Here is a 13,420-nt window from a genome sequence, read left to right as displayed (position 1 = left end):
GGATCAGGCATCAATAACTGACAGAGAACCATGTACTCAAGACACAGTGGGGACAGTTCAGTGTTGATAAAACACATGTAAAGAAACCACAGAAAGAGGTGAAACCAAATCATAAACGACCTTTTAGGGAGTGTAGTATCCCAAGGTAAGAAAAAGAGGAAGGGAGAGTACCGATGGATGAAGTTGTGGGAATTAACAAAATTATCCAAGAGTCTATTAGTAAAAAGGCAAGAAAATCTAAGATTAAACCAGCAACTTAGGGACCGGCAAATATGCTAGGGTCAAGGCTGGGCATTACAACAAACAGAAGGCCAAGGGCAGCAGGTGCAGTGGCTCACGCCTGTCATCCCAGCACTCTGGGAGACCAAGGGCAGGTGGACTGCCCGAGCTCAGGAGTTCGAAACCAGCCTGAACAAGAGCAAGACCCTGTCTGTACTGAAAACGGAAAAACTAGCTAGGCATGGTGGTGGGCACTTGTAGTCCCAGCTACTTGGGAGGCTGAGGAAAGAGAGTTACTTGAACCCGGGAGTTTGAGGTTGCTGTGAGCTATTGACACCACAGCACTATACCCAGAGCAACAGAGTTTGAGGGGGTGGGGAGGATGGAGGAGAAGAAAGCCAAAGGAAAGAGTGTAAAAAAGTTGAAAGAAGCTTTAAGTGCCAGGTAGGTGGCTCATGCCTGTAATCCTAGCATTTAGAAGGGTAAGACAGGAGGATCACTCAGCCTGGGCAACAGAGCAAGATGCCATGTTTATATTTAAAAAAAAAAAACAAAACTGGCTGGGCACAGTGGCTCCTGCCTATAATCTCAGCACTCTGGGAGGCTGAGGCAGGTGGGTCGCCTGAACTCATGAGTTTGAGACCAGCCTAAGCAAAAGGGAAACCACTTCTCTAAAAAAAATAGCCAGACGTTGTTGTGGGCGCCTATAGTTCCAGCTACTTAGGAGGCTGAGACAAGAGAAATCACGTAAGCCAAAGAGTCTGGCGACCAAAGAGTCTGTAAGCTGTGACCCCCACAGCACTCCAACCCAGAGCGGATAAAGTGAGACTCCATCTCAAAAAAATTAAAAAAAAAGAAAGAAAAACAAGTTAGCCAGGTGTGGTGAGATATACCTGCAGTCCCAGCTACTTGGGAAGCTATGGCAGGAGGATCCCTGAGCCCAGGAATTGGAGGTTGCAATGAGATATGATCATGTCACTGCACTCCAGCCTGGGCAAAAAAGGAGACTGTGTCGCCAACAATAAGTAAATAAAATTTTTAAAAAATAAAGAAATGTCCAATAGTGCTGGCAAACATGATGAATAGAAATAAAAAGCAAATTTTAATTTTGAAGATAGGAAATTATTAGTGACCTTATAAGAAAGGTCAATAGATTCAGAAAGCAGACTGTAACAGATGAAGGAAGGCAGTGATAAAGTGAGGAGGTTATCAGAAATGAACTCCACCCACACTACAGGAGGAGATGAGGACAGTTACTAGTCAGGGAAGGAGGGTGTGTGGGGGAGTAAATACAGGCGTTTCTCCATTTGTTCCATTTCTTTTAGAGTGGCTGAACCAGGGAGGCAGAGTGGGGAACCCACCCCCTCATCTAACTGCAGAACATTCCCTCGCCTCAAAAGGAAAGGCCACAGGCACTGACCTACCACCCGGCTGCTTCTAGGCATTCATCTATTCTGGACACCCACTACGAGTGGAATCCTGAGGGAGTGGCCTTTCACGTCCAGCTTCTCTCACTTGGCCTATTTTCAAGGTTCCCCCGAGTTGCTGCATGAGGTAGAACTCGACTCCTTTGTAAGGCTGAATACACTCCCCTGTATGGATATACTACGTTTGTTTATCCACCCAGCTGGTGACAGACTTCAGGGCTGTTTCTACCTTTTCGCTATTACAAACAACACTGCTGTGACATTTATTTACAGGATTTTATGTAAATAATATATTTTCATTTCTCTTAGGCATATATCCTGGAGTGAGATTACTGGGTCATAAGGTAACACTATCTTTAACTTTTTTGAGGAACAGCTAGAATGAGGGGTCCACTGTCCCCACATTCTGACATCTGTCACTCCCGGCCTTCCACAGCAGCTGCTGTGTAGGTGTTAAGCAGTATCTCATTGTGGTTATTTGCATTTCCCTAATGATCCCTTATGACTAAAGACGGCTGAGTGTCTTTTCATGTGTTTACTGGCTATCTGTCTATCTTCTTGGGAAGTAACTAAGCAAATCCTTGACCATTTTATTATTAGATTATTTGTCTTTTTATTTTTGTGTTCTAATAGTTCTTTATAATCTGGATACTGGGCCCTTAAAAGATAAACGATTTGTGAATACTTCTCATTTTGTTACTATCTTTTCACTTTCTTGACAGTATCCTTCAAACCACAAATGTTTTTGAGTCCAGTTTTCTTTTTTCTTTTAATTTTTTTGTTTTGGATTAGTTAGGACGTTTGCCTTTGTTAGGTAAGGCCCCAGTACACCCTTCCGTGAAGCCCACCAGGTGGGAGCACACCCAACCCCCCGTGTAGGCAATCTATTATACTGTCTCCCAGCTTCATATTCGTACTGAATACGTTAGACTGGACACTTGCTTGTCCGTTCTTGTGATAATTTACTTAAGAGAATGTTCTCCAACTCTGTCCAGGCTAATACGAAAAAGACGCAAGGCCCCCTGTTTTTTGTGGCTGCAGAGTATCCCTGGCACACATTCACCACATCCTTTTTCTTTGGCTGTGCTTTTGGTGTCATGTCTACAACTTGCCTAATCATACGACATGAAGATCTATGCCGATGTTTTCTTCTGAGAGTTTCAAGAGTTTTAGCTCTATCATTTAGGTCTTTGAGCAATTCTGATCTAATTTCTGTATCAGATGCCAAGGGGTTCAACTTCATTCTCTTGCATGTGAATATTCAGTTATCCCAGTGCTGTTTGGTGAGAAAATTATTCTTCTCACTAAACTATCTTGAATTCCTTTTCAAAAATCAAGTAACCATACATGTATGGGTTTATTTCTGGACTCTGAATTTTATTCCATTGACCTGTATATATAACTACCCTGATGGAGCAGAGTACTGTTTTTTTGTTTTTTTGGAAAGGAGTGTAAAGAACAAGGGACTTGAAGTAAGCAAGGAAAATAGCAACGGTCAAGTCCCAGCTGCGCCTCTGACATATTAAGTTAGATGTCAAATTACTCTGTAAACAATAAAAAGTTACGCAATTAAGTTTATAAATATTTTCTTAATGATTATGCTTAACCTCATACGTTATTTTGACAGGTAGGAATCAAAGAAATTGTATCATAAGAATGTATCGTAAGAATCCCTCCTGATGTCTTTCCAAGAAACAGAGCCTAGCACATAGTAGGCCCTTAACACGTATTTATTAGATTCAATAACCATTTTTCAGTTGTTTTATATTATTTCTATTCATTTTTTGTGACTGTTAAGATTATGTGGAACCAATTTCTAAATTTAAAGGCATCATATTTCAGGCTCATTCTTTAGCAATTATTTCTGGGGGAAAAAAGAAGACATTTCCCTTGGAGTATTTCTAACTTTAGTAACTATTATCCAATATAAACACTGAATAAGTTTCTCCTTATTAATAAAGAAAGAAAAATTAAGAAATGATTAAAAGCAAGGTGAACTCTATAAAATCTCACAACCACCTGATTACGCTCCCACAGTCACACTCTTGTTAGAACACATACCCTTCACATGCCTTTAAAAAAACAGTAACAAAACTTTTTCCAGTTCTAGTAGTTTAAGGTCAATGTTTGCAATCTCTTGGCAACCAGCAATATGGAAGTACTTTCTTTAAACAATGTTTTACTCCAACAAATTGCAAAGGTAAAGTCTTTCTAATTTTTAAATAACTTTACTGAGGTATAATGATCTACCATAAAATTAATCCATTTTAAGTGTCCAACAATTTTTAGTAAACACACAGAACTGTACAGTCATCACTACCAGGCAGTTCTAGAGTATTTCCAACACCCTAAAAAGATCTCTTGTGCCATCTGCAGTCAGTCCCCCAACTGCCTCCACACAGTAACTGATTTCCTTTACGGACAGTCCTGGACAGTCCGTGTAGATGAAATCATCAGTATGTGGGCTTCTGCATCTTGTATGTTTTTGAGGTTCACCCATACTGAAACATTAAAGCAATTCATTCTCTTTTATTGCTAAACAGTATTCCAAGTTTCCGTACTTAATGTCTGGCATAAATCCGCTCACAAACAACTGTGTCCTCTTTTACAAGGAGGTAACAACAGATGAGGTATCAAAAAAATATCTTCACCTTGAATACCATCCATACGAATTCCACCATCTCTCTAAAACGCAAATCTGATCACTAGTAGGAACCCCTGCTAAAGTTTCTTCAGTGGTTCCTCCATCAACCTCTAAGGCAAAGTCCCAGCCCCAGTCTCATTTCCAGCTGCATTTTTCTTGAACACATTTGCCAACTGACAACACTGAAGTGCATGTGATTTCCCTGAGCTCTGCTCTGTCACCTTTACTGCCTTTGTACTCAGCTACTTCACAAACTTTATTTAATCTTTCAAAATTTACCCCTAGACGTTTTCCGGAACCATCTCCTGCCTCACTTTCTCATTTTACCAACTTGTGCCTTGATCATTTTACTTCTTGCACCACGTCATAACTTTATCTCTCTTACCAAACTCAGGACCCACGCTTCACTGCTGTTCAGCAAGTAGCTGTGCAATTAAACTGATCACATTCTGACTACCAGTGTTCTGCCTATTTCATTAAGGAAGATCAACAGGATAAAGTCGACTCCAAAACTGATATGCACAGGACCTAACAGAAGCAGCACAACACAACTGCAAGGTCTGGGGGGCAGATTTCCACAAAGCAGGGTCCTACTCCAGCAGCCGCCTCCGTGAGCAGAACCGTATTGCGGATAGTCGTGCTCGGCACTCCCAGTGTGATCTACAGGCTGCTTCTGCCCTCCAACAGCAGAGTCGGGTACTTCCAAGAGAGAGCACATGGGCTGCAAACACCAAAATGTTTATTATCTGGCCCTTTAAAGAAAAAATCTGCCAACCCCTGGTATACATCATAATCCATGCTACGCAGAAAGAAAATAACAGAACTTGTTTTTGTTCTTTCAACTCACCTTTTAAAATTTCTATTTTTGTATGTTTTCTAATAAAATATGAATATGGTAATAATATATAATATCGAAATTTTGAAAATGTACATACACTGGGGATGGTACATGTCCCATATTATATTTTTACGAATGTAAATGGCCCAATTAAAAAAAATAGTTAAGTGTTAGGATATGCTTTCAGGTTCATTTAAATTTAGCAATCGAGATTATTAGCAATCCAGGGTATTCCATGAATGACTGAAGTTCTGTTAGTACTTCGAATAAGAAAAAGAGGCCTAAAATTAAACTCTTCCAAACTGAAAAACTCAAAACATCTCTAACCAATCTTTTTATGGTGCTAAAAATGTTATTTAAATGATGCAGGTAGTACTAACATCCTTTAAGTTGAATGCAATAAAATATGAACTACATAAATCCAAATTGCTTCAAAGGTAGCTATATTGTTTAAAGTTTATTATGATAGTCAAATCAAATGCAAACTTGTCCTTCTAACCCCTAAAGCTCAAATGCCTGATAAATAATTGGCATATAATAAATACACAAACCAACAGAGTGTCTTTGTAGCTAAATTAAAAAAAAATGTATCTGTAATTTTGGAACCAAAGTATTCTTCAGTTATGATAGCAAGGCTATTTCTGCTTAAAACAACAGACACTAACCTAAGGCTCTAAAGAACACAGGAAATACAAAATTCCTTTCTTTATAGATCTTAAGCTTAGAAAAGGTAGTTTCTAATTAAACTAAAAGTTGGGGTCTGATCAGCAGCAACAGCAAATTTATAAGCTCCACCTTAATTTACCAATTGAACCTGGATTTATCAGGCCAGGATTATCATCCTATGTTGAGTCAGATTCTCCAACAAATAGTCACAGCCCCCAGAGAGAACTACACTCTACTCTGCTCACCTTTAAGGCTTTTTCTGAGGCCTTCCGAGATGACTAGCAACAGAGTTTGAGGAAGGCTAGCCATCAGACAAGGCTTTGCCCCACGTTCTGACTGCTTGAAGTGACATCCAGGATCAGGTCGATCCTGGATCCAGGAATCACGACCCTCCCTGAGGCACCAGTCATCATGAGACAGTCAGTGCACTTTAGCACTTCTTGAAAACCACTGGGCTGCTCCTTTAGCTGAAAGGAAAAAAAACATCAAAACCACAACAAACAAAACAAAGGGGAAAAATCAGTAATTCAATCTGAAAAGACAGAGCGTGGGGAAAAATATACCAAAACAGCCTTGTCTAGATAAAAATATAGCCTTGCCTTGATGTAAATCTTAAGTCACTGCACAAAATTTATTCTCGATATATAATTCTAAAAGATTAAAAACCTGCTATATTGTATCTGAAAAGAAAACTGAAAGGGGAAGTTTAAATGAAATGACTCTGGGAACACAGCTAAGTATAATCAAAACACTTACGGACAACTAGTAGCCTGAGGCCTGTGTGCAAACCCCCATCAGGAAACCAAATCTCAACATTTTCCTTCCCTCCAACCGTAATCTTAATGGAACGGCAAAAAATAGCCAAACAGGCCAAGTTTACCAGAAAACTGCAAATGTACGTTTAAAGCTAATCTACTAGTATTCTTAAATAAAAAATTAGGCCTCCATCCTCTTTAACTGACTTGAAGCCTAGTACAAAGGTATATCCTACCCACACATAACACTCTTTTGTTTTGTTTTTTTTTGCAGTTTTTGGCCGGGGCTGGGTTTGAACCCGCCACCTCCGGCATATGGGACAGGTGCCCTACTCCGTTGAGCCACAGGCACCGCCCTAATATTGTTGACCCTGCATTCTATTGTATTTCAATGTTAAAGCCTGGCTGAAATAAGCAATTTTTAAAATATTTCTATCATCATATCCTTAAATGTAAAAAAACTTTAAAAGCTGATAAATAAATAATAGGATGATTTCAGCCTTATTTATTCAATCCACTTCAAAATAAAAATTTTAACTATCAAGAATCCAGAGATGAAATTTTGCTTATTTCGGGCTGGGTGTAGTGGCTCATGGCTATAATCCCAGCACTCTAGAAAGCCCAGGAAGGAGGATCACTTAAAGCCGGGAGTTCGAGGCCAACCTGGGCAATACAGCAAAATCCTGTCTCTACAAAAAATAAAAGATGAAAAACTAACTGAGCGTGGTGTTGTGTACCTGTAGTCCAGGCTACTCAGAAGACCGAGGCAAGAACAAGGCTGCAGCGAGCTACAATCATCTCACTATATTTTAGCCTTGACAACAGTGTTTCCTCAAAAAAAAAATTAATAAATAAAATAAATAAATAAAAAATTCTGCTGGTTTCTATTTTCAAATGCAATGTATTTTCTTAAGACATAATGATAATAAAAGCAAAAAAAAAAAAAAAAAAAGAAAGTCTTTGAACTCGTTTTAAAAGTTGAATTATAAGCTGGGCGCAGTGGCTCACGCCTATAATCCTAGCACTCTGGGAGGCAGAAGCAGGTGGATTGCTTGAATTCAGGAGTTGGAGACCAGCTGAGCAGGAGCAAGATCCCATCTCTAAAAACAGTTGGGCATTGTGGCAGGCACCTGTAGTCCCAGATACCTGGGAGGCTGAGGTAAGAAGACAGCTTGAGCCCTTGAGTTTTAGGTTGCTCTGAGCTATGACACCAAGGTGCTTAACTCCAGGGAGACCAAGTGAGACTCAGTCTCAAAAAAAAAAAAAAAAAAAAAAGTTGAATGTTGACTCCTTTAAAATATCCTTACCCTAAAGGTAATGATATTTTGTCTATTATTTTACTTTTCCTTCTCCTACTTTATTATGTTATCACCTACATCTCAGTAAATACTACCAACATCCACCTGAAGTGCCCAAATTAAAACCTAAAAGTAACATTAAACTAGTGTATTTTTCCTTTTTTCAGAATACGATCAAAGCTATGGCTCTCTCTCCCCAGAAAAATGCACATACACACCGCTGAACAATTCTCCCCAGAAAAATAGGCATGACCACAGTTGAAGAATATTTAGATAAGATTTTAAGGAATTCACTGGACCCTCTGAAATCTAAGCATGGACCCCCGGTTCAGAATCACTGTCATATACTTTGCTTTTTTCCTCCAAACTTACATATCATCTTTGAAAACCTGCCTGGCATACCTACCAAACCTCTCAGATTTCAGCCTGCCAGGCCAGCACTAGCTTAGTTCTGGCACTTCCCAAGTTTTTACCGGGTTCTTACAGTAGTTTGCTAATTCTTCCCAGCTCACCATTCTTCAAGCATCTTCTTTCACTTTGTGGGTAAATCTAATCAAGTGGCTCGCCTGCTTCAACTCTTCAATACAAATGTTAACAGAATGAGAGCCTAGAACATCCCAGCGCTGTCCATCTGTCCTCTCCCTACATTTCAAGCATCTACTTCTCCCACCTACTCTTTCCACACTCGTCATTTCATTTATAATCTCCAAATACACTGTTTTCATGTCTTTATAACTCTTGCACACTATTGCCTCTTCCTGAAATGTCATGGCTCAATTTCTTACTTTTCCTCAAAACTTAGCTCCTTTCTTTAAGCTCTCTCAAAACCTTCTGTTTATTTCTGCCATGAGATTTATCTTAATGTATTACAAATGCTTATTTACTTGCCTGTTTTCAAAGACAATACGTTTTCTAGGGCAAGAGCCTTGCTTAATTCCTTCTGTGTGTCCCCAGTACCTAGAACATAAATACAGAACTAAATATAAATGTATGGAGCCGCCACTATTTTTGTACACAGCCAAAGTTACTATGCATCACAGGGAAAACCATGCTGAATTTATCTAAAAATACTCTTAAATCGAAATCTAAAGAATTCATTCTAGAAAGGTATTTTTGCAACAACTCTCTAGAAAATTATGTGTAACCATCACCAGTTCTTTATAAGTTCCCTTATCTGCGTCAGGTATATATTTTTAAAAGGATACTAGTTACATGAACATCGAAAACAGGAATTACAGCTTAGAAAAGACAAGGTAATCCTTTGTATAAAAACTCCTAAGCAAGCAAATATCTGGCAGATAATATAAATTAGCTACACCTCTTAGCCTCTCTCCTTGTCGACACCACTCACACGTGGAGGCCAAGCAGAGCCCTCCTTAGTACAGCACACTTCAAGCAATTAACTTCTGACTGACTGTACTTGGCACAAGTTAATTTTTCAAGGCAACTGATGAATCTACTCTAAACTCTATCAAAAAGGTTAGAAATTATTCTATTAAAAATATTCCCATAAGGCCAGCTCCATATCCCTTGGAAAACTATCTCCAAAGTTTACAGATTCTAAAGGTCAAGAATTAAACGTTTTTGGGGACTGCAAACTAATACAACCATTTTGGAAAGAAACATGGAGAATCCTCAAAGAACTCAATAAGACCTCCCATTTGATCTTGTAATCCCATTCATTACTAGGCATCCACCCAAAAGAAAAAAAATCCTTTTATCACAAGGACATTTACACTAGACAGTTTATCATATCTCAATTCATAATCACCAAAATGTGAAAACAACCTAAATGTCCACTAACCCAGGAATGGATTAACAAACTGTGTGTATGTATACCGTGGAATATTATTCAGCCATTAAAAGAGATGGAGACTTTACACCTTTTGCATTAACCTGGATGGAAGTAGAACACGTTCATCTTAATAAAGCATCACAAGAATGGAGAAGCAAGAATCCAATGTAGAGAATTCTAATATGAAGGCAGTAGATGAACTAATACATGGTGGGGTAGGGGAAGGAGGGAGTGCGGACGGGGAGGAAAGGGGGTTAGAGGGTTCACGGTGCATGGTACACCTCCCGGGAGCAGGACACACTTGTAAGAGGGACTTTACCTAACAAACACAATCAGTGTAACCTAATTGTTTGTACCCTCAATGAATCCCAAACAATAAAAAATTAATCATTTTTTTATATTAAAATACTTTTTGCTACCCTCTTAAGTCAAAAATATTTCTAACCTATTTTGTTAAAGTTGTTTATTTTGACATGTTTTTGGTATGGTTTTTTAAAAGAACAATTATACGTACTATGTTCTAAAACTATGTTTTCCAAATTTGATTGTATATCAGAGTCAATTGGAACACCTTAAAAAACATATTCCCAGGTCCCTACCCAGATCAACAGAAACAAAATTTCCAGAATTAGAACCGAGGCATATATATTTTATAAAGCACAGTAGGTGACTGTGATGTAGCCATCTCAAAGCTACTGTTCTAAAGATCACAGAAGTTTACATATGAACGAACTAGAATGTTTATTGGTTCTGACAAGCTGATACACCCTCTGAACAGAAACTCTTGTGAGGTATCTTACCACAGAACTCTAGAGAATAGATTAGTTACTGCAGTCACACGGCTTCATCAGCACAATCAACAGCACACCTGTAACTGCTCTACTATTGAGTTGAGTTTGCCTAGCAGTATTCCAGTATTCCTTAAGACTGTTTATCACATAACCTTAGAAAAAGGGATATTCAGTGAGAGTAGTGCACATGGGAATGGCTGAAAATTCACCACAGATATTATATGGGAATATTTCATCAACTCCTTTCAATTATTCATTTTATTATGTTTTCAATATACCAATTGGATGTATACATTTCCATAGCATACAAGCAGTAATAAATTCAGGGGCTGACAGAATAGAGCCAAAAATATGGGTAGCAAAAGAAAATCCCAATGATTTGCATCCACTGAATTCTGATTAAATGTTCTTGGGAAATTGAACTGACAAATACTGACATACACAGAAATGTTACACATATGTTTAGAACAACTGAATCACAAATTAGTAAGAAGTACTCTTGAGATTGTTACTAAGTCCCTGGTAATGTCAATATGAAGAGGCTATTACAGGAAAAACAAGAAAACTCAGAAACACAGTCACACCCAGTTCCTGGGCTGGATGCTCTCCAACTTACTCCTGCGGCAAATGTTTCCACACAGAAGGCTCCCCAAATTCTAAGGGTCCTCAGAAAAGAGCAACTATTTTAAATATATGTTGAAAAGTCTTTACACAATTAAATACAAGTTTTGATAGCTGTTGGCACATATTTTCAGCAATTTTAGTGAATTAAAAACATTTTATGGGGGTAGGGCAGAACCGTGGCTTCTCAATCATTTTCAGATACTAGAACAGATGTCAAAAAATTCTGGATGATCTTTGAATCATCGAGAATTAGAAGAAAGCCACAATTAAGATAAAATTGCCGGCTATGATAAAATCACTTACACTGCCCTAAAAATATTCCCTATGTGAAATACTAATGAACTTTTTGCATCAACTTTTGAGAACTAACAAGTTAGAATGTAAGACTCCATCTATGGCTACTTGAATACACAGCTGATGTTACGCTGACATTGTCTTTCTTTAAACACATGCCCTTACTGAACAAGTGCCCCAAAAGTTATAAAAGTAGGTGTTCCAGTTGGGCTTTAAAAGCTGGGAAGCATAATAAGAGAAAGCAAAACTCTTGGATGTGAAAAGACACAGGATTATTTTGACTGCAAATATCTTCACTAAAATGACAGCCTCGTTAATAAAGAGATGCAGAAGGGCTCTACAGCATATAGAAACCTCAGAATGTGAAGGATAATACTACTATCAGCACTTGCAAGGTCGAGAAAAATAACTGCTACATGATCTTGGAATGTCCTTCATCACTAAGCAAGTACTGTCAGGATTTCCTCTGGCCTCCTTTATCATGGAGCAATCTAGTCAGCCAAAGTTCCTGGAATCACAGTGCAGAACAGTTTTCCATTGCAAAACAGTATTAGAGAGGATCTTTGCAGAAAATAAAAATCAGAAAAAATCTTTCTCCGTAACTCTAACTTGTTGACTCTACCAAAACATATGATACATCAGTAATATAACATGACAAACAGAACTACAAGTATCTGGATAATTACTAAGAGGGTAAGCAATATAGTCTTCGTGTGTGTCAGAATTCAAAGTCGTATCAGAGTCACTCCCCATAAATTAAAAATATTGCAAATCAACTTTATCAAATATTTTTTAAAAGGCAAAAAATACCCACGTACAATTCAACCCAAGCAGTCATCAAAAGAGCTAGACACAGTTCTCCAAACATACTACATGGAAACATAGCTTATGATACCTATGACAATGTCCTGGACTTTCATTAAATAAGGCCCAAGAAGATAATTAAAGACATGAATTAATGTAAAATTAATGTAAAATGATCACATACAGCTCAATATTTTCACTCTTTCCCAACTTGTAACACATTGCTAGGTGATAGGCTGTCACAGAGAACATATTCCTATATTTTTCAATATTTTCACTCTTTCCCAACTTGTAACACATTGCTAGGTGATAGGCTGTCACAGAGAACATATTCCTAATATTTTGATATTCCTATATTTTTTTTGACAAATTATAAGAAATTGGGTCATTTTGGCCTGTAACATACTTAGCCAAGTCAACACATAATATGGCACCAAGTTTTTCCATTAACTGTTTCCTGGACTCAAAACAACTTTACACTGGCTTCTTTATAAATTTCACAAACTATGAGCCACTCCTTATATATCAAACCATCCATAAGATGCTTGAATTTAGTCATTAAAAAATGAAATTATAATATAAAAATCCACATTATGTAAGATTTGACACATGACCAAGACAAGTAATATTACCCTGCTCCACCTTGAGTGTGTCCATACACTTAGTACACACCTCCATCTTATCACCATGAAACCACTTCAGAGGCGAGCCCCTCCATAGGACCAGAACATTAAGAACCAGAAATCCATCCTGTTCATATATTTGTTATGCTCATCAGAAATGGTCTGGTCATAACTGTCATTCCTAGAACTCTGAAGGAGTAAGAAACAAATACCTGTTACACTTATACAGAAACTGAAGAACACAACAAGAAGCCAGTAAACAGAGGTAAATTTGAAGAACATACAAAAACAGAATCAAATAAAAAGGCAGTAGGTTTATCAGGAAAAGCCCTGGTCTGGAGGGCTGGGATGGCTCTGAAATCTAGATAAAGTCTAGTCTAGATTTTGGCAGTAACAAACGCTATAATCTAATTACTCTGCCTCCCTGGATCTTGATTTCCTCATTTGTAAAAGACCTAATGAGCTCTATATTTCGTCATATGCTAAGAATGATTTTAAAACAGAAAAAAACTTACTCCTAAAAAACAGAACAGATGGGATACACCATCTTAGAGACATGACTCTTGGACACACAACTCTGCCAAGTAGCAACAGGCCACACAACAGCAGCCACAGCCAACCAAGATCATGGGCCCACATCCC

General features: G+C 38.2%; 1 protein-coding gene across 1 annotated transcript in view; it reads right to left on the bottom strand.

Annotated features, from left to right (window-relative positions):
- INTS6 (integrator complex subunit 6) overlaps positions 1 to 13,420 on the bottom strand; it is a 93,321-nt gene that overhangs the window by 54,265 nt on the left and 25,636 nt on the right. The gene's annotated exons all lie outside the window — the stretch shown is intronic.

The sequence above is a fragment of the Nycticebus coucang genome, chromosome 15, assembly GCF_027406575.1.
Source record: "Nycticebus coucang isolate mNycCou1 chromosome 15, mNycCou1.pri, whole genome shotgun sequence".
Lineage (NCBI taxonomy): Eukaryota > Metazoa > Chordata > Mammalia > Primates > Lorisidae > Nycticebus > Nycticebus coucang.
The sequence above is the reverse complement of the archived record's forward strand: the minus strand, read 5'-3'. Positions and strand labels throughout refer to the sequence as shown.